The sequence below is a fragment of the Triturus cristatus genome, chromosome 7 (genome assembly GCF_964204655.1).
Source record: "Triturus cristatus chromosome 7, aTriCri1.1, whole genome shotgun sequence".
Classification (NCBI taxonomy): Eukaryota; Metazoa; Chordata; class Amphibia; order Caudata; family Salamandridae; genus Triturus; species Triturus cristatus.
In genome coordinates, this window is record NC_140590.1 from 1,840,365,373 (window position 1) to 1,840,393,140 (window position 27,768).

The window sequence follows — 27,768 nt, forward strand, 5'->3', positions numbered from 1 at the left end:
AGCAGCCCGCCAAATTCCACTCTCCGTGAACACACACACAAGAGGCCCACTTCAAGAGACATGAAGCTTTTAATTGGAGAATTCAGCACAGCGCTTCCTATAGTCCCACCGGTTTCGGCCATACTGCCTTTATCACTGACAGGAAGTAACGCAGAGTGCAACTGTGCTTACGTTTTTGTAGTTTTTTCGGCACTTGACTGATTGTAGCCTGCGTCTCCCATAGTGCATCATTCCATGCTGGTAAGTGTGATTATTGAAACAAATGCGCGTTATACTGGCAAAAGAATGGTAATCCGCTCAGCTCCCTGATGCACTTTATCCTTCGAGTATATTTAACAGTCAATTGTCTTTTTACAAGCGTAGTGCAGGATTTTACACTTGCTCCAGTTGTCTGCTTCTGTCAAAAGAACGATTGGAAGGGGAATCATCCCTGACCAAATCCCTTCCAGTGCTGCCGTCTTTTTTCACCATACACACAAGAGGCCCACTTCAAGAGACATGAAGCTTTTGATTGGAGAATTCAGCACAGCGCTTCCTATAGTCCAACCGGTTTCGGCCATACTGCCTTTATCACGGACAGGAAGTAACGCAGAGTGCAACTGTGCTTACGTTTTTGCCGTTTTTCGGCACTTGACTGATTGTAGCCTGCAACTATTACCTACTGGCGGTCGCCAGTAGGTAGTTATAGTTAGGACTCTCTTACCATAGGAAATCCGCAACATTCTATTTTGAATAACTTTGGCGCCGGTTGACGAATCCTCGCCAAATTTTCAAAATAGGTGGGGCGCTGCGCTCCGCTCCTACCCTGAAAATCTCGGGGGGATTCGTCAAGCGGGGGCTGAGATAAAAGGGGGGTCCCAAAACGCGTTTTTCCCATGCATTTTTCCATAGGACTGTGGTAAATAAAATAATTACCGGGACTTAATTTGATACGGAAAGATAATACAAATAACTCAGTAAAATAAGAGGCAGGATCCGTGGTATTAGAGGTTCGGAATGGGCTTTATTCCAACGCTGATTCGAATCAGGGATTCCAAGTTCCATCACCACGAAGGTTCAGGAAGTGGAGTACAAAAATTATTGATAGGTAACAATATATATATGAAAAGCATTTACATTAAGACAAATGTAAGAGGCGTAACAGCTGATAATACAGATAAGAATACACATACGTAATGAAAGGAGGCGTAATAGGGCGTAACAGAGAAACGTCATTGGTTGTGATGTCACATATAGGTGGATCTATGAGATAATTTCGCAGTATCAGCAGAAATACTTGGCAGAGATGCGCGCGCAGCAGCATGACGTGTGATTGACGTGCAACTAGGGGGTGAAGGGGACTTGACATTTAGCTCTACATGTGGAGACAAGAAGTCTGGGGGGTCAAGTCAACCTAATCCCAAATCATATCTAACATCCTATGTTTAAAGAACTATGTTATCCCTAAAGGAAGGTTTCTTAGGATAGAATCTTATTCTATACTGACTGTGTGTGCGTGTACAAGCATCTAAGTGTCTACACTAGATGCGAGGGCAGAAATCGTCCATAGTAACAGGGCTATGAATTACTTGCATAAAGACAGAGAAGCCGGGCCTTTGCTCGGTAGCTGGCAGGATGTTTATTTAAACTACTAGACAGGAATGCATTGGATGGGGAGCGAAACAGATAATCTTTGAAGGTGAAATACAGTTGTTGGCAGGCAGACAGGCCGAAGTCAGGCACCGTTAGCTGCGCAGGGAGTAGGACAAAGTTCATGGATACAGATGCGAGCTCAGACTGGAGCTCTCAGAGGCAGAAGGCAGGAAAAGCTTGATGGCAGAATCAGGGCCTACTCGCCTGAACTGCAAAATGGAGTAACTGAGCCACACAAAGTCGGTGGCCTTTTGTACTTAGGAATGGAATATCCGGCCCATTCATGGCGGATCTGAAAGGTGACATGTTAACGGTGGACGCACATGTGTTTGCGTCTTCATAACTGGAAATGGAAGGAACATACATGTACTTGTAACATATACATGGTACCGTTGGGGTCTAAGATAGGGGACACAATGGATCATGAAAATTCATATTTCCACATTCCCTCCTTGTCCCCTACTGACCTCAAGAAATATCAATCTTCATCAATCCATCGATCTGTTCACATAGTATCATTTGTTCTTCTTTCTTTATCCGGGATTTTGAACGAAAACTTGAATGTGGGATACACGATGTGGCACACAGACCACAAATCGCTGGCCCACATTGCAGACATAAGCAGCAACTGAATAGTATGAGAAAGCCAATACCTAGGAAGGATAGTATTCTCCATCCCCAGGCTGACAACACGCTCCAAAACCAACTGGACCAAGTCCAGGTTCCTGGATTCTGGTGTATCTGGCTTACAATCTTATGAAGGCGAGTTATAGCTTTATATACAGATGGCGAATTTTCTGGTATGAATATGCAGCAACTTGATCCGATGACCCTACAAGCTCCACCCCTGTCGGCCAGGATGACGTCAAGGACAAGACGATTTTGAAGAACAACAATCCTCATCGCAGACTGCTCCTCTGTCAGGTTGCCTAAGGCGGAAATAGTTTCATTCACTACGGCTTCAAGGGTCCTGGTTAATCTACGTATCAGCTTACTATTAGTAACTGTACCTATATAGGGAAAAAGACCTTTATTGAAATCTGTATATTTTTCCCATGCCGTCTCAGTGTAATCGACAATGGGGAGATCTCTCTGTTCTCTATTATGTACTAAATGGATATTCCTATGATAATCAGGCGGGGCTAGAAAAACAGGTGGCAGAAGGAATGCTATGTAACAGGTACCATCCCAATCTAGAGGTAAGCGCATATATGCGGTATGACCACATATAAAGTAGGAATGACGAGAAGCTCTAAATGTAGATTTGCCTTGATCACTGAATTGTATCACAGTGGCGCATTTACTATGGCCCATGTGTACGGAACCATTCTTTCTTATACATAATTCCCCTTTTACTGGGAATACTGACATGGCGGGCAAGATTGGTGTAGCTTCGGATTCAACGTTCAGGATCATGAGATTAAGTGTAAAATTACCTAATCCATATACTTCATTTTCTAGATCAGTTCCTGTTCTTTTGGGGAGTCCCTCCTTGTTGGGGTAACAGACTTTAAGCAAGGCTAGGTTCAGGTTTCCCCATACCCAATTGTCTTGATGAACTACTGAATTTGAATCTAAGGAATTGATTAAACTGAACCATGCTCCACAGGAGCCATTGTGTGTAAATGGATATGGAAAGAGAGGCAAAACTCCTTTATAATCCTGATAGGGAGGGAGTTGGCCACATATCCAACAATTGGTAGCATTGCTGGTCTGATGGGAGTGATGTAACATACTAATGAAAGTGTTATTGCGCAGCGCAACTCTGTAGGAAAATTCATGCGGTGGTAATTCACTAAAAGAATGTTCGGCAGTAACATTGTAAACATGTTTAGAAATAGGATAATATATGTGCAACAATATACTTGCAATGATTATAAAAAGGCTTAAGAAAAACAAAATTAATAACGTCACTGTACAATGACTACGCAGTGATTTGTAATACGCATGTCGTTTCAACATTTTTCCATTGGTTTCCCTATTCAGGTCTAGAGGATACATGTCAGAGACAAATTCAACCGCTTCACCTTGGAGAGGACTTAAACAATCAAATTGTCTGACGTTCTAGGCCTCAATTTTACTTTATAGAGTTCGGTTTTAGTCTTTTCAACCAAAGGAAGTTTTGAATCAGTCTGTGAGGGAGTGCAGGGCACAATGTCTATATCCGAGGATAATCCATGAAATTTCTTGATATGACTTGAATGCACCCAGCCTTTGCGGCCCTCGATCTTCACGGCTGTCCTTGTAGTGAGCAGAACGAGTTGAGGCGTCCTCCACCTAGGCTCCAGCTGAGTCTTTCGGTCAAAGTTCCTCACAAATACGAGATCCCCTGGAACTACGTCATGGGGTTTCACCTCGGTGTTGTCAGGAAAGGCTGCAGCTACCTGTGAACGACAAGATTGTAGTGCAGACATCAAGGAAGCCAGGTAATCTGTCAACATATTACAGTCAACATCAGTTATTTTGCGAGGTATAGGCGTCCCCCACATATTTGGTGGTCTGCCAAAGATCACCTCATATGGGGATAGCCCTGTTCGAGAGTGTGCTACCATTCTCATGTAAAAGAGTGCAACTGGTAGAGCTACTACCCAGTCGACACCTTTCTCTCTACATATTTTGGACAATCTGATTTTCAGAGTTTGATTATGTCGTTCCACGAGACCTGCTGCCTCGGGGTGTCGGACACAATGAAACTTCCATTTATATCCTAGCAAAAGTGAAACATGTTTCATTAGTTCGGATGAGAACGGCTGGCCGTTATCTGAGTAGACGACACGTGGTAAACCATATCGTGGGAAGAATTCTCGAACTAACTGTTTGGCAGTAGTCGGGGCAGTGTAATCTGAGACGGGATATGCCTCTGTCCAACGGGAAAGAGCGCATACAACTACGAGAACATATTTGAATCCTCGACAACGTTCCATCTGGATATAATCCATCTGGAGGACTTCAAAAGGGTGATCAGGGGGCTGAAATCCACCCTGTTCTACGGGGATGCTTTTACCTGGATTAAACTGACAACATATCATACAGGTACGGACTTTTTGCTTAGCTGCTGCTCGTAAATGTTTGTTGAACCAAATGTGTTGAATGCTGTCTAGCATAGCTTTCTCTCCTAGATGCGCTGGACTATGTATGGTATTTATAACGACTTGAACCATTGAATCAGGAAGAAACCATACAGATTTCTCCTTCATCATCCATCCTTGGTCCGTTTGGATCCCTCCTGATTCAGTCCATTTCTTTATCTCGTCTGGTGTAGCATGTGTCTGTATGTCAATTACATCAAGAGCGGGATCCTTAACTGTCAGGCAATGTGTTGGTGTCGGGACTATAGTCTTTGTCACGTCAGATGTGTGAATTTGAGCAGTCTGTTTAGCTGTTCTGTCAGCTAGATCATTGCCTTGAGAAATGATATCAGTAACTTTCGTATGAGCTTTGCATTTCATAATCGATATTGCAGTGGGTAGATGAATTGCGTCTAACAGAGCGTGAATAAGGGGTCCGTGCTGAATGTGGGCACCGTGAGAAGTTAAATAACCTCTCTCTCGCCACAGCACGCCGAAGTCATGGACAACTCCGAATGCATAACGTGAATCTGTATATATGTTGACTTTTTTATTTGTGGCTTGAATACAGGCTTGGGTCAGAGCGATGAGCTCTGCTGCTTGAGCTGACAAAGTGCTAATACAATTTGTTTCAATGACTTCAGTTTCTGTTGTGACTGCATACGCGGCCACTAACTCTCCTGTACTTGTTCTCATACATGAACCATCTACATACAACGTTAGGTCTGGATCTGACAATGGGATATCTGTCAAGTCTTGTCTAGGTTTCGTCGTGATAGTAATAACATCAATACAGTCATGTGCTAATGGGTCTGTTCCGTTTACTGGCAGAAGTGTGGCAGGATTCAATGTTTTACAGCGTCTAATCTCTATATGTGGCTGAAACAATGTTAATTCATACCCAGTAAGTCTTGCTATGGTCAAGTGTTGTGTTTGCGTTCGGTTCAGAAGAACCTCTACTGCATGTGGTACTTGTACTGTCAATGGATGTCCTAACACTATGGCATCACTTTGTCTGATTGCTAAAGCTGTTGCTGCCACTGATTTCAGGCACGCAGGAAGAGCTTGAGCTACGGGATCTAATGTACTAGAAAAATAAGCACACGGCTTGTGTGATCCTGCTTGTTCCTGTGTGAGTACTGACAAGGCAGTACCTTCGCGTTCTGTAACAAAGAGTGTAAAATGTTTGCTGTAACATGGTGTTGCTAAAACTGGTGCTTGACATAAAGCTGTATTTAGGCTTTCAAAAGCTAGTGTGTGTTCCTGGGTCCAAGGGAGGACAGTCGATGTGGCTGCTTCCTGTGTTGTCAACTGAATGAGTGGTTTCGCTAGAAACGCATATTGAGGGATCCACTGCCTACAATATGAAGTGAGGCCTATAAAAGCCCGCACCTCCTTTTGTGTCTTGGGTAGTGGCATGTTAGCTATTAACTGAATGCGGTCGGGTGTAAGCTGCCTTCCCTCCTTGGACAGCGAGTGACCAAGGTAAACAACTCGCTGGACACAGAATTGCAGCTTAGAAGGGGACACCTTGTGCCCCTTGTCGGACAGAAATTGTAAAACCGTCAGTGATGCTTTTTCACATTCAGGTTCGCTTCGAGCGGTGATCAGCAGATCATCAACATACTGGAGCAGTGCAGTGTTGACTGGCATGTGTATACTGTCAAGTTCTCGTTTCAGTGCTTGGCTATAGATGCTGGGACTTTCTGTGAATCCTTGAGGTGCGCGTGTGAATTTAAAACTTCGTCCATTCAAACTAAATCCGAACAAGTATTGGCTTTCCGGATCTATTGGGACGCTGAAAAAGGCATTTTTGAGATCAATTACAGTAAAGAACGTTGCTTTGGAATCAATGGCTGTCAGTAATGACGAGATATCTGGGACCACAGGAAATTGTGGCACAATGCATTTATTTAATTCGCGCAGATCAATAACTAATCGATATACTGGCGGAGCCTTTGGATCAGTTCGTTTAAGAATCGGAATTATCGGAGAATTACATACATTGGAGTCGGTTTCCACAACCACTCCTTGGGCAATAAGCTCGTCAATGATTTGCAGTAAAGCCATTACAGCATCTGGGGGTAACCTGTATTGTCGTATTCGTGGTAACACTACTCCTGTCTTTAATGTGACTTGATATGGTGTAATCTTCATGCAACCAACATCAGTAGGGCCTTGTGCCCATAAGTGTACAGGTAAATTCTGCAGTCGGGAATCCATATCTCGAGACACATAGTGCCCTTTGAAATCACGTAAAAACAATCGTACTCCTTCCGGAGAGCAGCATATTATAGCTCCTAGAGCTTTCAGAGTTTTTATACCTAACAAGTTTTCTGGACATGATTTAGTGAGCAATAAATCTGTAGTTCGTGTCAAGGGACCAATCGTAAGTGGAAGAGGCTGTGATACTTCGTTAATGATAGGTTTTCCCGAAAAACCAAGGGAAATATTCTGTGAGCCTGAGAGGGGTACCCCTGGAACTTCACTACGTTTTATTGTTGTTCGGCTTGCCCCTGTATCGAGTAAAAATTTTCTGTCTTGGCCTAATAATTCACTGTGTACGTAAGGTCCTTCTTGATCTACAGGAACCTCGATAAGGGGTAAGTCAACTTCCTTCTCTAGGCCGTTTCATGAGTATCGCTGATAATCAGGATAATCATACTGTGCGGTCTGATACATCTGTCGTGTCGTTGATTGTGTAGTAGCAATAGGCTGCAGTGGTGCAGCCGGCATAGAGTGTTGCGGAGCTGGCATGGGTTGTTGCGGAGCTGACATGGATTGTGCATGTTGCAGGGCTCCTTGTTGGTTCTGATCCTGTCTAAGCGGACGTGGTCTTTCCTTTGTTGCACCTCTGGCAATATTGTATTTTAAGACTGTACAATCGTGTACGTAATGACCTGGTTGTTTACAATAGTTGCATGTCCCTTTCACAGGACCTGCTGAGTCACTGGACTGTGTCATACCCTTTTTATGACCGTCAGCTGGAACTGTCTGGGAGACTAACATTTTCATTTTCGTGTCTTTCATTCGTCTTTGTTCATGTTCTTGTTCCTCCCTAATTCTGTTGTGATGGTACTGTAACATTTGTAACATTTGTGACGGAGTGTTACCTTGCCAGGTACTCTCAAATTTCAATACTCTATTCTTGACTTGAGGCAGGGAGTTTTCAACTAACTTTGTCACAAACAGATGCGGGTATGATTCACTATTTGCTTTTATACCACTATTTATACCAAAACATTTTTCGAATCGGACGTAAAAATCACTAGTGTCTTCATCTTGCTTTTGTTTACAGGCTGAGATTGCACCCCAGTCTTCCTTTTTCGTAGTTAATAAACGTGGCAATACCTGTACTAGTAAACCTGGTAATGCTTTAGTCTTTGGCCCGAGCCCTGAACCTGGACCTCGGGCTCTCTCTTCAGTTTCTAATGCTGTCCAATCTATCTTTTGGTCTCCCACCTCCCAATCTTTTTCTTTGAGTTTCTCGTAAATGCCAGCTGGCATTAAAACCTTTAATATTTTCATAATGTCGGGGTAGGTATACTCTCCCATGAGCAACATATCTTTAATTTCCCGGTGGAAACCCGCTGGGTCTTTGTCATGACTGGGTACCACCTTCTTCATTTCTAATAATTCTATTTTGGATATGGGTGCGTATACAAATACACGTTTAAACTGGTTGTCTTCACCCTTTATTGGGTGTACTTCGCGTAAGGGATTCTGTCTATCCATATAATACGTCGTTCTTTCCTTGATGGGTAGTGAGACATGTTCTGGGCATACAAAAAGAATATACTGGTTTCTGAATTCTAGTATTTCTTTGATTAAATCAGTACCTGAACCTCTCCATTTATTCGTGAGTAATTCAGTCAATATATCAGGTAAAGGACCAGGATCAGAGTGTTGGCTTTTATATAATATAAGGAGATGTTGAATCATGTATATACCAGCTAAACGCTGTTCGTCTGGGGTAAGGTTTAAAAATGTGTGTGCTAGTGTATCATCACTGTATTTTCCGGGACTGTCAGCCCATAGTACAGCTGATCTGGCTAATTCTTGTTCGTCCAATGAATCAAGTATATGACATCCTCTTCGTTCTCGAAGTAGGTTGTCAGCGGCTTGGAATAAATGTTCGGGAGATCTTATATTTATTATAGGAGTTTGGTAATGTCTGCTATTTTCTGGACGTGTCGAACGTATCGAATCATTATAGCATCTAGTCTTATTAGAAAATCTTCCTCTACCTACATAAGCCACCGTGTCTACGTATCCTGTTGGCGGTCCTGTCTCTTCCTCGTCTGTTCTGTCTGGTTCAGGCTCGTCTATCTCTAATCTCTCTTCGTGTATTCGTTCTATTTCTTTGCGGATCTTTCGACACATGGCTGCTATACATGATTGCCTATCATGTTTCCCCTCTGATATATTCTGACTCCATCTTGTAAAAATTTGCATTGTTTCCGGATCTACCCCCGGTCGGTCTTGATTTCTGATCACACAATTTATGAGGAAACGTAACAGTTCCCCTTGTATCTCTACTTTCTGATATTCCATAGCTCTGTTAATACATTCAGAATCTCGCCCTGTTTGGACAAAATGATATATATTATCTAGGTGCATAGTCATTCCTGGTAGCTTCCCTAAATACATCGCAGCTCGTCGGATACGTAATGATGCCAAGATCATTTCGTCCTCTTTGCCAGGCACAGGGTCATATCTACAATCTACAAGAAGTTCCTTAAGCGTGCGGGAATTTATAAGTTTGGGCGTACGTGGATGTGCTGATTCTTGAAAAGTAAGTTTATTTATTCTGGACGGCGTAGAATAAACGCTGGTAGCACCTCCGGTAGCCCCATCTGGGGTACGAGGCGCAAAAGGATTCGTTGAACCTGATACAGCAACCATAGGTGTGGGTACAGCTGTAGAAACGGCTGTGGGAACAGATGTAGAAACAGATGTGCTTGCCGAAACTTGTATCGGAATTTGTGATTGCTGAGGTACAGACACAGGGTCTTGGCGTTGCACCAAAGCAGGCGCTCTGTGTGGTGCGGGGTTAGCATACTCGGGAACTGCGTCGTCTAAATATGAAGAAAGGAAAACATCTTCTGCGGTTCGGGGATGCCCTTTGGGATGCATTTTTATCGGAAACAATGGGGGTGGCAAGTCTTTTGGTATCTCTGGGGTAGCCTTAGGTAATCCTTCGGCCAAAAGTGGATACATACCATTCAAAAGGGCATTTCTTTGTCTGTCTACTTGTTCTGACTTTACTCGTGTACCTTCATCAATTAAGAGATTTTCTTGTGCTTTATTTGAATTCCCTTTACTCTTCTTTTCTAGTCTGAGCGCTTTTTCTGTACGTCTATAAGATTCTTTACGCCATAATTCAATGGCATCTTTCTGTGATTGTCTAGCTTTCTTTTTCCATAATTCTTCCTCTACTTTCATGATGCAATCTGCATCCCAGGTCCCAGCTGTGGGCCATCTCTGATTTTCTGGTAATTCCTTGGTATAGTCTACCCATAAATCAAGAAATAATACGGCATCTAGGCCATGTTTATGATACATGAAGTACCCTGGCGTGTCCCTAGGAGGAATGGGAACAGCTTCTTCGAGTACCCCTTTTCTAGTTTTGATCTGTCTTAATTTTGAAAAGAGCGGCATCTTGAGAACTGATCTGATACTTAGTCTTGAACACACTTAATACAAGAAAAACAATGAACAATAATGAACAGTCATTCACCCCACAGTATGCAGAACGTGTCTAAAACATTTAACATTTAACATTTAACATTTAACGAACAATAATGATGGCCATTAGGAAAACTAGTTACTTGGCATACTTGACATACTAGATATACTGCTAAACAGTACAGATACACTGCTGAAACAGTGCAGACCGGATTTGTGTACCCAAACCCGTCTTGACCGGCACAACCTATGTGCACGTCAGAAACGCCTCCCCGGTAATGGTACTCACCGGGTAGCTCGGAACAGAAGGCCTCGGAACGGAACTTGAACTTGAACTGGACCGGACTACCGGACTGGACTCGACTTGAAACTTCGGGCTCGACTTGAAACTTCAGGACTTGACTTGAAACTTCGGGACTTGGTGGGCCTCTGCATACCTCGGATCTTGCTCTCTCAGCTAGGCTCTGGTCGGGATACTTCGCACTTCTCACCGCCTCGTCTGGGTGTTGATCGCAGCCTCAGTCGCCCCCGCTTGACCGGAGGGAGATACAGGAAATCCTGCTGGTACGCGTTGTTGTCCGTCCAGCTGTGGCAGGAGACCGGGCCTGCAACGCACCACCGGCGCGTGAGATGAGAAAGTGTCCCTGTTCGGGCGCCATTCATGTGGTAAATAAAATAATTACCGGGACTTAATTTGATACGGAAAGATAATACAAATAACTCAGTAAAATAAGAGGCAGGATCCGTGGTATTAGAGGTTCGGAATGGGCTTTATTCCAACGCTGATTCGAATCAGGGATTCCAAGTTCCATCACCACGAAGGTTCAGGAAGTGGAGTACAAAAATTATTGATAGGTAACAATATATATATGAAAAGCATTTACATTAAGACAAATGTAAGAGGCGTAACAGCTGATAATACAGATAAGAATACACATACGTAATGAAAGGAGGCGTAATAGGGCGTAACAGAGAAACGTCATTGGTTGTGATGTCACATATAGGTGGATCTATGAGATAATTTCGCAGTATCAGCAGAAATACTTGGCAGAGATGCGCGCGCAGCAGCATGACGTGTGATTGACGTGCAACTAGGGGGTGAAGGGGACTTGACATTTAGCTCTACATGTGGAGACAAGAAGTCTGGGGGGTCAAGTCAACCTAATCCCAAATCATATCTAACATCCTATGTTTAAAGAACTATGTTATCCCTAAAGGAAGGTTTCTTAGGATAGAATCTTATTCTATACTGACTGTGTGTGCGTGTACAAGCGTCTAAGTGTCTACACTAGATGCGAGGGCAGAAATCGTCCATAGTAACAGGGCTATGAATTACTTGCATAAAGACAGAGAAGCCGGGCCTTTGCTCGGTAGCTGGCAGGATGTTTATTTAAACTACTAGACAGGAATGCATTGGATGGGGAGCGAAACAGATAATCTTTGAAGGTGAAATACAGTTGTTGGCAGGCAGACAGGCCGAAGTCAGGCACTGTTAGCTGCGCAGGGAGTAGGACAAAGTTCATGGATACAGATGCGAGCTCAGACTGGAGCTCTCAGAGGCAGAAGGCAGGAAAAGCTTGATGGCAGAATCAGGGCCTACTCGCCTGAACTGCAAAATGGAGTAACTGAGCCACACAAAGTCGGTGGCCTTTTGTACTTAGGAATGGAATATCCGGCCCATTCATGGCGGATCTGAAAGGTGACATGTTAACGGTGGACGCACATGTGTTTGCGTCTTCATAACTGGAACTGGAAGGAACATACATGTACTTGTAACATATACATGGTACCGTTGGGGTCTAAGATAGGGGACACAATGGATCATGAAAATTCATATTTCCACAGGACCTTTAGACACAGCTACAGCCCGAACGTCTGAACAGAGTTAAATGAAATTTGGCAGAGAGGTAGTCCTCAGGTCAAGGAAGTGCCTTTTGTAGGTTTGGTGTAAATCTGTTCAGTAGATTCTGAGAAAATAGCCTTTAAATCAATATATATATCTGAGCCAGCTTACGGTGCGCTTACGGTGCGCTTACCGTACGCGTACGGTGACGTGCGCGAGCGCGATTCTGATTGGCTGATAGATCTTAGTAATCATTCGAATCGGTCGAAACCAGGAAGCGGCGGCCGCCATTTCGTGTGTTTCAGTCAGAAAAAAAAAGGGAGATAACTTGAAAAGGGGGCAAGGAAGAGAGTTACAGACCCCATAACATTTGAAAGGGGGTCAAAGAAGGACAGAAAAGTACAAAAAAAACATTTATTAATTTTTAAAAAAATCGCAGGGTACTCGTACGGTAAGCTCACCGTACGCGTACGGTAGAAAAAAAAAAGAAAAAAAGAAATGAAATGCAGATTTAAGTGTTTAGATATTAGGGGGCTCTAAAAAGAGCCGTTGTGTTTATGAAGTGATTTTTTAGTGGTACCTACAAGTAAGTACCGATGCAGAGTCTAAGGTTCAAGAGGAAGACTCTGTTCCCTTCATCACTGAAGTGCACACCATCTCCTCTATAAATGTCTTGCATGTCGTAACGCAAGTTGTTGTGGTAAATGGAACCCATACCATAGTCTCGGAGGAAAGCAGAAACAGATTTGTTGACGTGCTTTCTTGCTTTGTCAATCTGTGGACAGAAATGATTGGACCAGTTCCATTTTTGCCTTTGGCATATGTTAGAAAACACAAAGGCAGTTTTAGGGAAAAGTGAAAACAGTTGTGCAAAGGTCTCCTTCATAAGCATTTCCAGACCTACCCCAGTCAAAGTGCCTAGGTCATTGCCACCACAGTGCACTATTATGAGGTCAGGGTGTTGGATTTGCATGAAGGATTTCACCAATGGCATCAATTGGTGCCACTTTAACCCTCTCTGACCAATCCATTTAATGTCTACATTTGGCAAAGCAAGGTCTCTCACCATACCTGTTTTCTCTGCATACTTTTCACTCCAGAAGACATAGCTGTGCCCTACAATCCACACTGTGAACATCTTCAAAGGAGAACTGGATGCACTCAGGAGGTGTAATTCAGTAGAATGGTAAAAAGAAATGAAAGACAGTTTGGAAATGGAGGCATACATATTTTTTTTTTTTTTTTAAACTGATTGGCTGTTTCATACCATTCTACAATAAAAACTAGGCTGTATGTGTAAATTTATAGAAGCATGTTTTGTATTGGTACAGAAAAATGTGTTACCAAAGAACAGTACTATGGATTTGCTGTTAGGTTTGAAAAGTCAAGCACTCCTGCTCTTTGGAAATGAAACATTGTTTGGTGAACTTCTGACCTAACTCTGCACAGCAGTGTTTCATGAGCTGTTGCTATGGTAGCAGGCAGAAGTCAAGTTGGGGGAAGGGTACTAGGCAGAAGTCAAGTTGGGGGAAGGGTACTTTTGGAAAAGGGTTGGTTTTCAACCAATAGAAATGTGTGATTACATTTGAAAAAAAGGGGGAAGCACTGAGATTTGAAACTTACATGTATATGTGTGGAAAAAGAGAGGGAAACTTTGCCATTATCTGGTTCTGCTGAGAGGAGAGAGGTGTACAGAACAGAGATCCTGGCTCTGATAATCTGCTGTTTGAGTGCCACATTTCTTTCACAACTAACTAATTTTAAAGGTGAGTTTAGAGTTTGAGAGGGGATGTATATGGTAAATTAAGAAATGAATAATAGAATTGGAATTCCTTTTGTTGAAGTTGTGTTTATCATTTTCTGTTTTGGGAGAAATTTAAATGTGAGGAACATGTAAAATAATATGGACTATATTTTCACGATAAATTAAGGTGTACTGGTATAAATAAGGAATACTTTAAGGGTTTGAGGTTGAACTCAGTAATGCAAATACATACAGCATCAGTAAGGCTGGTTGCCCTTGCTGGAGTGTAGTCAGTCACCCAGGCTACACATGTTGTTGGTCTCAGAAAGCTGTTTGGTATTGCTCTGGTGATTTTACATTTGCATTAGATGGAAAGGGGGAGGTATTTTTTTCTGCAGAAGCAGACTCTTAGCACACAGCCAGCTGCATATCCTGTGGAATCATGCATAGTATTCACAACCGAGTGGGGTTTGAGGTTTCAGTCAGTAATGCAAATACATTCAGCATCACTAAGGCTGGTTGCCCTTGCTGGAGTGTAGTCAGTCACCCAGGTTACACATGTTGCTGGTCTGAAAAAGCAGTTTGGACATGTGCTTTTTTAAGAATTTGAAAAGTGGATTTAACATGTGTCAGACTGTAAAAGTATTTATCACTTGCCAAAAAAAAGAGTAGTAAGTGTGCTTTGAAATTGGCAAAGAAATTTTGTTTTTTGACTAATATGAAAACATGACTCTGTGTGCAAAGAGGAATTACAAGCAGAGATTTATTGTGTATTGCTCTGGTGATTTTACATTTGCATTAGTAGGAAAGGGGGAGCTATTTTTTTATGCAGAAGCAGACTCTTAGCACACAGCCAGCTGCATATCCTGTGGAATCATGCACAGTATTCACAACCGAGTGGGGTTTGAGATTGCAGTCAGTAATGCAAATACATTCAGCATCACTAAGGCTGGTTGCCCTTGCTGGAGTGTAGTCAGTCACCCAGGCTACACATGTTGTTGGTCTCAGAAAGCTGTTTGGTATTGCTTTGGTGATTTTACATTTGCATTAGATGGAAAGGGGGAGGTATTTTTTTCTGCAGAAGCAGACTCTTAGCACACACCCAGCTGCTTATCCTGTGGAATTATGCACAGTATTCACAACCGAGTGGGGTTTGAGGTTGCACTTAGTAATGCAAATACATTCAGCATCACTAAGGCTGGTTGCCCTTGCTGGAGTGTAGTCAGTCACCCAGGTTACACATGCTGCTGGTCTGAAAAAGCAGTTTGGACATGTGCTTTTTTAAGAATCTGAAAAGTGGATTTAAAATGTGTCACACTGTAAAAGTATTTATCACTTGCCAAAAAAAAGAGTAGTAAGTGTGGTTTCAAATTGGCAAAGAAATTACGTTTTCAGACTAATATGAAAACATGACTCTGTGTGCAAAGAGGAATTAGAGGCAGAGATTTATTGCGTTATGCTCTGGTGATTTAACATTTGCATTAGATGTTAAGGGAGAGCTATTTTTTTATGCAGAAGCAGACTTTTAGCACACACCCAGCTGCTTATCCTGTGGAATCATGCACAGTATTCACAACCGAGTGGGGTTTGAGGTTGCAGTCAGTAATGCAAATACATTCAGCATCACTAAGGCTGGTTGCCCTTGCTGGAGTGTACTCAGTCACCCAGGTTACACATGTTGCTGGTCTGAAAATGTTGTTTGGACATGTGCTTTTTTAAGAATCTGAAAAGTGGATTTAAAATGTGTCAGACTGTAAAAGTATTTATCACTTGCCAAAAAAAAGAGTAGTAAGTGTGGTTTCAAATTGGCAAAGAAATTACGTTTTCAGACTAATATGAAAACATGACTCTGTGTGCAAACAGGAATTACAGGCAGAGATTTATTGCGTTATGCTCTGGTGATTTTACAGTTGCATAAGTAGGAAAGGGGGAGCTATTTTTTTATGCAGAAGCAGACTTTTAGCACACACCCAGCTGCTTATCCTGTGGAATTATGCACAGTATTCACAACTGAGTGGGGTTTGAGGTTGCACTTAATAATGCAAACAAATACATGTAAAATAATATGGACTATGTTTTCACCATAAATTAAGGTGTAGTGGTATAAATGAGGAATAATTTTAGGGTTTGAGGTTGCAGTCAGTAATGCAAATACATTGAGCATCAGTAAGGCTGGTTGCCCTTGCTGGAGTGTAGTCAGTCACCCAGGTTACACATGTTGCTGGTCTCAGAAATCTGTTTGGTATTGCTCTGGTGATTTTACATTTGCATTAGATGGAAAGGGGGAGCTATTTTTTTATGCAGAAGCAGACTCTTAGCACACACCCAGTTGCTTATCCTGTGGAATCATGCACAGTATTCACAACCGAGGTGCCAATTCCGATCCGGTAAAAAAATTCCCCGTCCGACTCGTATCCGGATTTTTTTCCGTCCGAATCGTCAAAGTAGCGTACAAACTGCCAAGTACGATTCGAACGGAAAAAAGTCCATACGAATCGCATTGGGAAGATTTCCCCACACGTCCTCGGGTCGGGAAAAGTCACCGACACGTCCCCGGTCGAAAAACCCACCGTGCGGAAAAATAAAGTCCGACAGCGCAAGTACGATCCCTCCCGTCCTCCCCATTTCACAACCGTACGCAAAAAACACCGTCCGAACCGAACTCCCATAGCAACCATGGAGACATGTGCCCGCATACGCGCCGAACACCCCACCACCCCCCCGCCCGCGTATGTACGCCCCGAACCCCCACCCGTGTATGTACGCACCAAACCCCCACCCGTGTATGTACGCCCCCGAACCCCCACCCGTGTATGTACGCACCAAACCCCCACCCGTGTATGAACGGACCGAACCCCCCCAGCCGTGTATGTACGCACCGAACCCCCCCCAGCCGTGTATGTACGCACCGAACCCCCACCCGTGTATGTACGCCCCCGAACCCCCACCCGTGTATGTACGCACCGAATCCCCACCCCAGCAGTGCATGTACGCCCCGAACCCCCACCCGTGTATGTACGCCCCCGAACCCCCACCCGTGTATGTACGCACCGAACCCCCACCCGTGTATGAACGGACCGAACCCCCACCCGTGTATGTACGCACCGAATCCCCACCCCAGCAGTGCATGTACGCCCCGAACCCCCACCCGTGTATGTACGCCCCCGAACCCCCACCCGTGTATGTACGCACCGAATCCCCACCCCAGCAGTGCATGTACGCCCCGAACCCCCACCCGTGTATGTACGCCCCCGAACCCCCACCCGTGTATGTACGCACCAAACCCCCACCCGTGTATGAACGGACCGAACCCCCCCCAGCCGTGTATGTACGCACCGAACCCCCCCCAGCCGTGTATGTACGCACCGAACCCCCACCCGTGTATGTACGCCCCGAATCCCCACCCCAGCAGTGCATGTATGCCCCGAACCCCCACCCGTGTATGTACGCCCCCGAACCCCCACCCGTGTATGTACGCACCAAACCCCCACCCGTGTATGAACGGACCGAACCCCCCCCCAGCCGTGTATGTACGCACCGAACCCCCCCCAGCCGTGTATGTACGCACCGAACCCCCACCCGTGTATGTACGCCCCGAACCCCCACCCGTGTATGTACGCACCGAACCCCCACCCGTGTATGAACGGACCGAACCCCCCCCAGCCGTGTATGTACGCACCGAACCCCCCCCACCCGTGTATGTACGCACCGAACCCCCACCCGTGTATGTACGCCCCGAACCCCCACCCGTGTATGTACGCACCAAACCCCCACCCCAGCACTGTATGTACGCACCGAACCCCCACCCCAGCAGTGTATGTACGCACCGAACCCCCACCCCAGCAGTGTATCTACGCACCGAACCCCCACCCCAGCAGTGTATGTACGCACCGAACCCCCACCCGTGTATGTACGCACCGAACCCCCCCCAGCCGTGCATGTACGCACCGAACCCCCCCCCAGCCGTGTATGTACGCACCGAACCCCCACCCGTGTATGTACGCCCCGAATCCCCACCCCAGCAGTGCATGTACGCCCCGAACCCCCACCCGTGTATGTATGCCCCCGAACCCCCACCCGTGTATGTACGCACCGAACCCCCACCCGTGTATGAACGGACCGAACCCCCCCCAGCCGTGTATGTACGCACCGAACCACCACCCCAGCAGTGTATCTACGCACCGAACCCCCACCCCAGCAGTGTATGTACGCACTGAACCCCCACCCCAGCAGTGTATCTACGCACCGAACCCCCACCCCAGCAGTGTATGTACGCACCGAACACCCCCCCAGCCGTGTATGTACGCACCGAACCCCCACCCGTGTATGTACGCACCGAACCCCCACCCCAGCACTGTATGTACGCACCGAACCCCCACCCGTGTATGTACGCACCAAACCCCCACCCCAGCACTGTATGTACGCACCAAACCACCACCCGTGTATGTACGGCCGTACCCACACCCCACCAGGGAATGTACGGACCGTACCCCCACCAGTGCATGTACGGACCGTACTGACGCCAAAAACACACGTACTGAACCAGGACAAACCATATTTACACAAGGAGAGTCAATTAGAGTTTCACCACACCACCAAACATGCACAACAACCCCACAAACATCACATACACTGACCTGCAACTGCCAAACTGCCAAACAGAGGCCCAAAACTCAATCACTCCTCATAACACACCCACACAAATTTCAAACACAGCCACACCCACAAATGGACCAATAAAAATGGACCACACACACAAACCATGAGCCTTTGCAACAGACCCACTGCTGCCAGAGCCCACAGACGACCCACACCACCATACTTGAACCTCACACTTGCATACCTTCACACAACCACCTACACAAACACCCCCTCATCACATTCACACACACACCTCCACTACCACACCCACACACCCACAACCATCCACACCCACACCCCCACAACCATCCACACCCACACCCCCACAACCATCCACACCCACACCCCACGCCATGTCCACCACCAAGAATCCAAAGTTCACAAAGGAGGAGCTGGAGATCCTTGTCGACGAAATCCTCAGAGTCGAGCCACAGCTCTTTGGGACATTGGTCAGACAGACCAGCATATCCGAAAAAACGGCCATGTGGCAGAGGATTGTCGATTCTGTGAATGCTGTTGGGACCACCAGAAGGACCAGGCACGAGTGCCAATCCAGGTGGTACGATCTGCGGAGGACGGTCAAGAGGAAGATGACTGACAATCACAACCAGGGGAACATCACTGGAGGAGGGCCGCCCCCCAGACCGGTACAATACCATCCCTGGGAGGAGAAGGTGATGTCCACGCTGGCGGTGGAGGGACTACACGGACTGCCAGGACTCCCAGACCCTGGTGAGTACACAAAAACTCACCTCACATGGGGGGATGCCATACACAATCAATCATGCATGCCACCCCCCCCAAGCCACTATCGGACACAACAACACTCCACAAACACACACATGCCACTAGCGCCTCCATGCCCCATGCATCAATCAGGGCCATGCCAAGTCACAGGCCACACAAAACACCAACACAACACAGGATGTGGTCGATGCTGGGAGTGGGGGCATCAAAACTAACATTGAGCAACTCACAAGCACACAACAATGCCCTCAGCCCATATGGCCCAGGGCACAGCCATACAAACTGTGTGTACCCACACAGTACTGTCTTGCCTGCAAATGGTGGCTGCCATGCAGGATGACATGGGTCTGAAGGCACAATTTGCACATTACAGCAGACAATGAAGATGCATCGCTCTGATAGAGTCTCAGCACACACCGCCACAGCAACAGCCTACACTCAGACACACTGCCCAATGGGTGCCCGGAGAACAGGGACTAACTCACATGAACAAGCCAATGGCCATTCAAAGACCGGCTAACTGTGTGTGCCCAGGAAGCTGGCCTGAGGTGACAGAGAGTGACAAAGAGAGGGAGGGAGAGGGGGAATGAGAGGGAAGGAGACAGAGGGGGACACAGGGAGACAGACAGAGGGAGGGAGTAGGGTGACAGAGGGAGACCGACAGAGGGAGGAGGGTGACAGAGGGAGGGAGGAAGGGAGACACAGGGAGACTAAATCACCCTTGGGTGGTGTGGCCATGTCCACTCGTCAGCCGGTGGACTGTGTGCATGCAGACCAGGTCTGGCAGTGCCTCAAACCCCCCCTTCCGTAGATGAAGACCGGTCCATGTGTCAATCTGTGCACGAGTCCATCCGTGCTGCAGGCACAGACCTAACCACACACCCAGTATACCCACCCACTGTGTCGGTAAGAACCCTGTCACAAATGCTTCAGTCCCCTACCTGCAACATCAAATTGCCTTGGAAAAACACCATTTGGCCACGTACAGTGCAACACGTAAGGCGCCTCTGCATGGCTCGCTACGCCCGCACACCACACTGCTGACTGTGTACCCAAATAGATGCATCAACTAAGATTGTGTCTCACATATGCGTAAAGCCCTGACAGCTGTGGCCAAGGGACATACCCATGCACAAGTGCACTGTGAGAGGAATGCAAGACAGATCCAACTACCCAGAGGAAGAGTGCCAAATCAGAAATGCATGAAACATGGATGCCACATGTGACACTGTTAACATTGTCTCTCTCACACACAGGTCAACGTCGACGAACACCCCCCAACACTGGGGGGGAAGTCTCACAGGACCAGGCTCCGCGGGATGAGGACCCCACCGCCAGCGATGACTCTCACCACTCCGTGGATGACCCAGACCAACCTGGCCCCTCTGGTGTCCAACCACCTGCAGCACCTGCGTCAGGTACAACTGTGCCAACCACCACCCCCATTCCTGCCACATCCCAGGAGACGTCCAGGAGCCCTGCCCGCACACGACCACCCAGCCAGTCTGCCCAGGAGGGACACGGTCCTCCGGGCACCCAGGAGGAGGCAGGCGGCAACGCAGATGCCATCCCTCAGGGGTCCCGGAGACCTGATGCACCCACAACGGCAGGCCAGGTGCACGTGGGCAGGGGTGGCGGGAGTGGAGGACGGCGGAGGCGCGAACCTGACCAGGCAGCTCAGGACCCGGTAGTGTCCCAGGTCAGCAACATCCTGGATACATACTGGCGTGACACCAGGGGCATGGACCAGATTGCGTCCACCCTCAATGACATCAAGGGGACCCTCCAGGAGATGAAGACCCTGCAGGCCCAGCAACATGCCTGTCAACTGCAACACCAAGGAAGGATGGAGGATAGACAGGCTGAGCTCGTGGCGGTGCAAACCCAAATGACCGGTGTACTCCGTCGGATTGCCGACAACATGGGCAACCCTCCCTGTGGCACCAGGCGAAGGCCATTACCAGACACAGGGAGGGATCAGGAGGAGGAGGATTCATCCGACGGAGCGTCACAGACATCGTCACGGACTGCTTCCGAGGGTCCCCGCAGGAAGGTGGGTCGTCCACGAAAAAGACTGTGAGAGTCAGCAGAACATCACCATCTCCCAGGTCACCTGGCCTGGCACCTGGCCCTCTGGCCCAATAGCAGCACATGACATTCTCTGCCACATGGACTTGCTGGTCACTGTCTGACCTATGTTGACGAAGACTGTGGCATGGACTCTGACATTTTGCTACGGCAAGGATACCAACTCCCCCAGTGAACTTTGGATTCTACACTCCCGCTGTGCACCTCTTGTCATCCCCACAAACCCGTACCCCACCACAAATAAATTAATCACACTTACAAGATGATGCCGTGATTCTGCATTATTACAATACATGTGTGTGTCGTAAAGTCAAAGCATGCCTGATCTCAGAATTAACTCCAACCATCCAAACCGTGGGGTCGCAGTCTTGCCCAGGACACACATGGGTCACAATGTATCATCTGATACAGACATGGAGTACCATACTCACCTGTGCTGGGCCCAACCAGCTGAGTGGTTCCCGCACAACTGTGGCTACAGACACATTCAGGGGAGCAACAGTCATGCGCAGAGGTCAGGGATCATGTGGAGTGACCTGGCTTGCCGCTCCCAGGTATGTCTAGACATGTGTCCCTACCATGTCCTGCATGCTTGCGTCAGGCGGATGTTGAGAATGGTGGCTAGCCCAAGGTTGGATGCATGGAGATGCCAGAATGGAGTTTTGGATCACAGTGCCACATGGTTGTGTTGGGGTTGTGGGCTGCATCATGAGTGTGGGCGTGGATCGAGAAGGTCATCCTGCAGCTGGCTGTGAAACATTCCCCCCATCCCGTTTGGAAGTTGATGTGGCCTGGTTGCCCAATGCAGTAGCAGAGCTGTGCAGATGCACTCCGGATATGGACAAGTATCATGGGAGTCGTAAGGCACATGTCCGTAGACTGCAGGGTAGGATTCGACACGGATGTTGTAGTTGCCCTGGGGGATGGTTTCTCTTGCCTTGAGGTGGATGGAACTGTGCATCTTGTGCATAATACAGTTCCCACTCCCTGACAAACCGCTAGCATCTTGTCACTCTACACATAGACACATATGCACCACCTCTGAAAACTATGCCAGACATGCCGCACGCACAGTGGCAACAGGCCACCATTGACAGGGAAGAGGCACCTTGGAGACAGAGGGACAAATTTATTAGTCATGTGTGTTGGAATGACAATGATACTCTGTCAACACATACACAGGTCATGTGGATGAACATGTGGGAGCAACACTGGCACCCCCCATTGCAACACAGATGCTGGTATTCCATTGAACTGGCACACAAGTGACGGATAACAGCTAAACACCCCCTGCTGCCACGGAGAGGCTGCTATACACCATTGAGGCCCTGATGGGGCAATCACACACCATGTCAACCCGGTGCAACCTGTATGTTTCCGAGGTCAGTGTTACACACATTGATGGCCTCATCACAATCCCCAATCCCCTGCCACATGACAGTCACCAAGTCTGACCATGGCTCCAGGTGAAGCCTGCCCCATGTCATGTTCCCCATGTAGGATCCACATGTATGCAAATGGAACACACATGAACCGGAGAAGTGCACACAGACTACAAACAATTCACACACCCAAAACGCCGTGAGGCATCCCTTACCCTAAGGAGATTTCAAAACTTGCCCGTGCATGTGACGCAGAATCAGCACATGTTGCTGTGTTCATGAGGAGTAGCAGGAGCACAACAATGCCACCAGCAGACAGCATGCCCATGGACCTGTGGAAGAGAGACACACAAGGAGTCAGCCCAAAGGAGCACATCCGCAAGCATGTACTCAACACGTATCATGTTGTCAACATGACAGGTGACAATGATGACCCTCAGACAACATCCTTCCATTGCGCCATCACTCGAGTGACACTTCAATACACACCACTGACTCACTTGGCAGACATGCAGATGGACACACACATTGCAACACATGCCACACACTGCCCAATGCGTGCACACTCAGACACTGGAACTCACCACTAAGCAAAGAAGTTGCGTATGAGCCGACTCCGCATGTCCTCCACAGCCTCCTCCTCCTCCACATCACTTGCCCCGTCACCAAGGCCTTCATCCTCCACGGGTGGATGGTCCTGGTCATCTTGATCCAGTATGAGTGGAACAGCTTCCTCCACTGCCATGTTGTGCAGCATGCAGCAGACGATGATGATCTTGCACACCTTCACCGGGGCATATGGGAGTGCTCCGCCGGTCTTGTGGAGGCACCGGAATCGGCTCTTCAGAAGTCCAAACGTCCTCTCAATGACTCTCCTGGTCCGCCCATGTGCGTTGTTGTAGCGGTGCTCGGCAGCCGTGCTGGGGTTGCGGACAGGCGTCATCAGCCATGGCATGTTGGGATAGCCAGCGTCCCCTACAAGGAAACATCATGGACAGAAGTGTGTCAGCACAGGCAGTGAGATTGGAAGATGACGCCAAACACTGAACTGCCAGAGTCTACCCACCAACAATACATGCTCGCTCGTTCCGCAGCTGCAGCATCATTTCAGGCAGCCTGCTACGCCTCATGATGAAGGCATCGTGTGCTGATCCTGGAAAGCGAACACAGACATGTGAAATCACCATGTTGGACAGACACACCACAAGGGCATTAATGGAGTGATAATGTTTGCGATTCCTATACACCACCTCCTGTGCCTGTGGTGGTACCAACGCAACATGTGTCCCATCTATGGACCCAATGACATGGGGCATCCCTCCCAGGGCATAGAACTCACGCTTGACATCTGTCAACTGCTCACGAATTGGGAATTTAATGTACTCATTCGGGTGAACCAACATGGCCTCTAAGAAATCATGCAGAACACGGCTGAACATCGTCTGGGACATGCCCCCGACATCAGCAATGGTATGTTGGAACGTACCCGTGGCAAGGAAATGTAGGGCTGCCATCACCTTCAACTTGGGTGTCAGTGCACTGGGATACCTGTGGCGCGGGAGGAGTTGTGCTTCCAGCCGGCCAGTCAACTCATCAATCAACCGTTGGCTGAATCTGTAGCGGCGTATACAGTCCCGTTCATGCAGGGCAGCCATGTCTGGCATACGTCGAGGGAGAGGCGGAGCCCTGCAGTGAAATGGAAGGAACACCGAAGAGTGAGCACTGTACAACGACATTGTCAATGCACTGAGCACATGTTACACAGCCAATACACATATGCCACATTCTGAGTCAGGTCTGTGCCACATTTCCTGGACACGTACGCCAGTCAGGTGACACTCCTACCAAGGGACAGCCACTAACGGAGTGGGGCAAGATCACGATGACATGGCATGAGACTAGCTGTGGGCCAGTGTAAGTGAACATGCACACGCATCACAGGATTCACAGACATCCACACATGTGCAGAAGTAGTATGCGTATGGTACAGACAGGTTGTTGGATGCGATATGCACTGGTCACATGTCATAGGAATAGGACAGGCCACACACATTGCCTTGGAGGAGTACATGTCGAGACAGAACATACATAGAGAGCATGTGGATATGTACTTGTGTTGATACTCCGTGTAGTTGCATACATACACACCTCATGGCAAATCACATATGTGGGATGGTGTGCGGAACAGTGTGCCATGGCCATCTACACACAGACACATGTTGGCAGCAGCAACTGCTGATGCATTGGACCACACACCTACAGCAAAATCATGGAAACACATGCCACACACATGACATGGTTGCAGCGTGCAACGCAGCCATACACATGTCATGTGTAATATTCCGTGTACCTGGCATCAGGGGACAGGTGCGGGTGTCCGTGACTGGGACATGCAAGTGACTCATGGCTCCACTAGTGTGTACGACATGCACACATGTCAAAGGAGTGCAGGGGATGTGTGGTACAATGCGCACCATCACACACGACATGTTTACACAGCTCATCGTACATGTGCTTTGCCCACACTGTGGAAATGTGGATTTCTCTGATCAGTTATGTCCCCTATCTTAGACCCCAACGGTTCCATGTATATGTTACAAGTACATGTATGTTCCCTCCAGTTCTAGTTATGAAGACGCAAACACATGTGCGTCCACCGTCAACATGTCCTCTTTCCGATCCGCCATGAATGGGCCGGATATTCCATTCCTAAGTATGAAAGGCCACCGACTTTATATGGCTCAGTTACTCTATTTTACAGTTCAGGCGAGTAGGCCCTGAATGCTGCCATCAAGCCTTTCCCTGCTTTCTACCTCTGACAGCTCCAGTCTGAGCTCACATCTGTATCCATGAACTTTGTCCTACTCCCTGTGCGGCTAACGGTGCCTGATTCCAGCCTGTTGCCTGCCAAAAACTGCATTTCACCTTCGAGATTATCTGCTCCGCTCCCTACCCAATGCATTCCTGTCTAGTAGTTTAAGTAAACATTCTTCCAGCTACCGAGCAAAGAACACGGCCTTGCTGTCTTTATGCAAGTAATTCATGGCCCTGTTACTATGGAAGATGTCTGCCCTCGCATCTAGTGTAGACACTTAGACGCTTGTACACGCACTCACAGTCAGTATAGAATAAGATTTTGTCCAAGAGTCCTTCCTTCGTGGATAACATAGTTCTTTAAACATAGGATGTTAGATATGATTTGGGATTAGGTTGACTTGACCCCCCAGACTTCTTGTCTCCACATGTAGAGCTAAATGTCAAGTCCCCTTCACCCCTTAGTTGCACGTCAATCACACGTCATACTGCTGCGCGCGCATCTCTGCCAAGTATTTCTGCTGACATTGCGAAATTATTTTATAGAACAACCCATTTGTGACATCACAACCAATGACGTTTCTTTGTTACGCCCAATTACGCCCCTTTCAGTTACGCATGTATGATTTTATCTTCACTATCAATTGTTACGCCTCTTGCATTTGTTTCACTGTAATGTTTCTTCTATAAAACTGATTACTTGTCAATGATGTATGGCTCTTCACTTCCTGAACCTCCGTGGTGATGGAATATGAGGTCCCCAATTCGAATTGGCATTGGAATAAAGCCCATTCCGAACCTCTTATACCACGGATTCTGCCTCTTATTTTACTGAGCTATGTTTATTAATTTTCCGTATCAAATTAAGTCCCGGTAATTAAATTATTTACCACATGATTGGCGCCCGAACAGGGACACTTTCTCATCTCACGCGCCGGTGGTGCGTTGCAGGCCCGGTCTCCTGCCACAGCTGGACGGACAACAACGCTTACCAGCAGGATTTCCTGTATCTCCCTCCGGTCAAGCGGGGGCGACTGAGGCTGCGATCAACACCCAGACGAGGCGGTGAGAAGTGCGAAGTATCCCGACCAGAGCCTAGCTGAGAGAGCAAGATCCGAGGTATACAGAGGCCCACCAAGGTTCCGATGTTTCGAGAATTCCGAAGTTTCCGAGTCGAGTCCAGTCCGGTCCAGTTCAGTTCAGTCCCGTTCCGAGGCCTTCCGTTCCGAGCTACCCGGTGAGTACCATTGCTGGGGAGGCGTTCTGACGTGCACATAGGTTGTGCCGGTCAAGACGGGTTTGGGTACACAAATCCGGTCTGCACTGTTTCAGCAGTGTATCTGTACTGTTTAGCAGTATATCTAGTATGTCAAGTATGCTAAGTGACTAGTTTCCTAATGGCCATCATTATTGTTCGTTAACTGTTAAAATGTTAAATGTTAAATGTTAAATACGTTCTGCATATTGTGGTATGAATGACTGTTCACCATTGTGTTTATTGTATTAAGTGTGTTTAAGATTAAGTATCAGATCAGTTCTCAATATGCCGCTCTTTTCAAAGTTAAGACAGATCACAACAAGAAAAGGGGTACTCGAAGAAGCTGTTCCTATTCCTCCTAGGGACACTCCAGGGTACTTCATGTATCATAAACATGGCCTAGACGCCATATTATTTCTTGATTTATGGGTAGACTATACCAAGGAATTACCAGAAAGTCAGAGATGGCCCGCAGCTGGGACCTGGGATGCAGAGTGCATCATGAAAGTAGAGGAAGAGTTATGGAAAAGGAAAGCTAGACAGTCACAGAAAGATGCCGTTGAGTTATGGCGTAAAGAATCCCATAGACGTAGAGAAAAAGCGCTCAGACAGGAAGAGAAAAGTAAGGAGAATTCGAATTCAAATAAGGTCCGAGAAAATCTGTTGATTGAAGAAGGTACACGAGTAAAATCAGAACAAGTAGACAGACAAAGAAATGCCCTTATGAATGGTATGTATCCCCTTCTGGCCGAAGGATTACCTAAGGCTACCCCGGAGATACCAAAAGACTTGCCAACCCCATTGTTTCCAATAAAAGTACACCCAAAAGGCCATCCCCGAACCGCAGAAGATGTTTTTCTTTC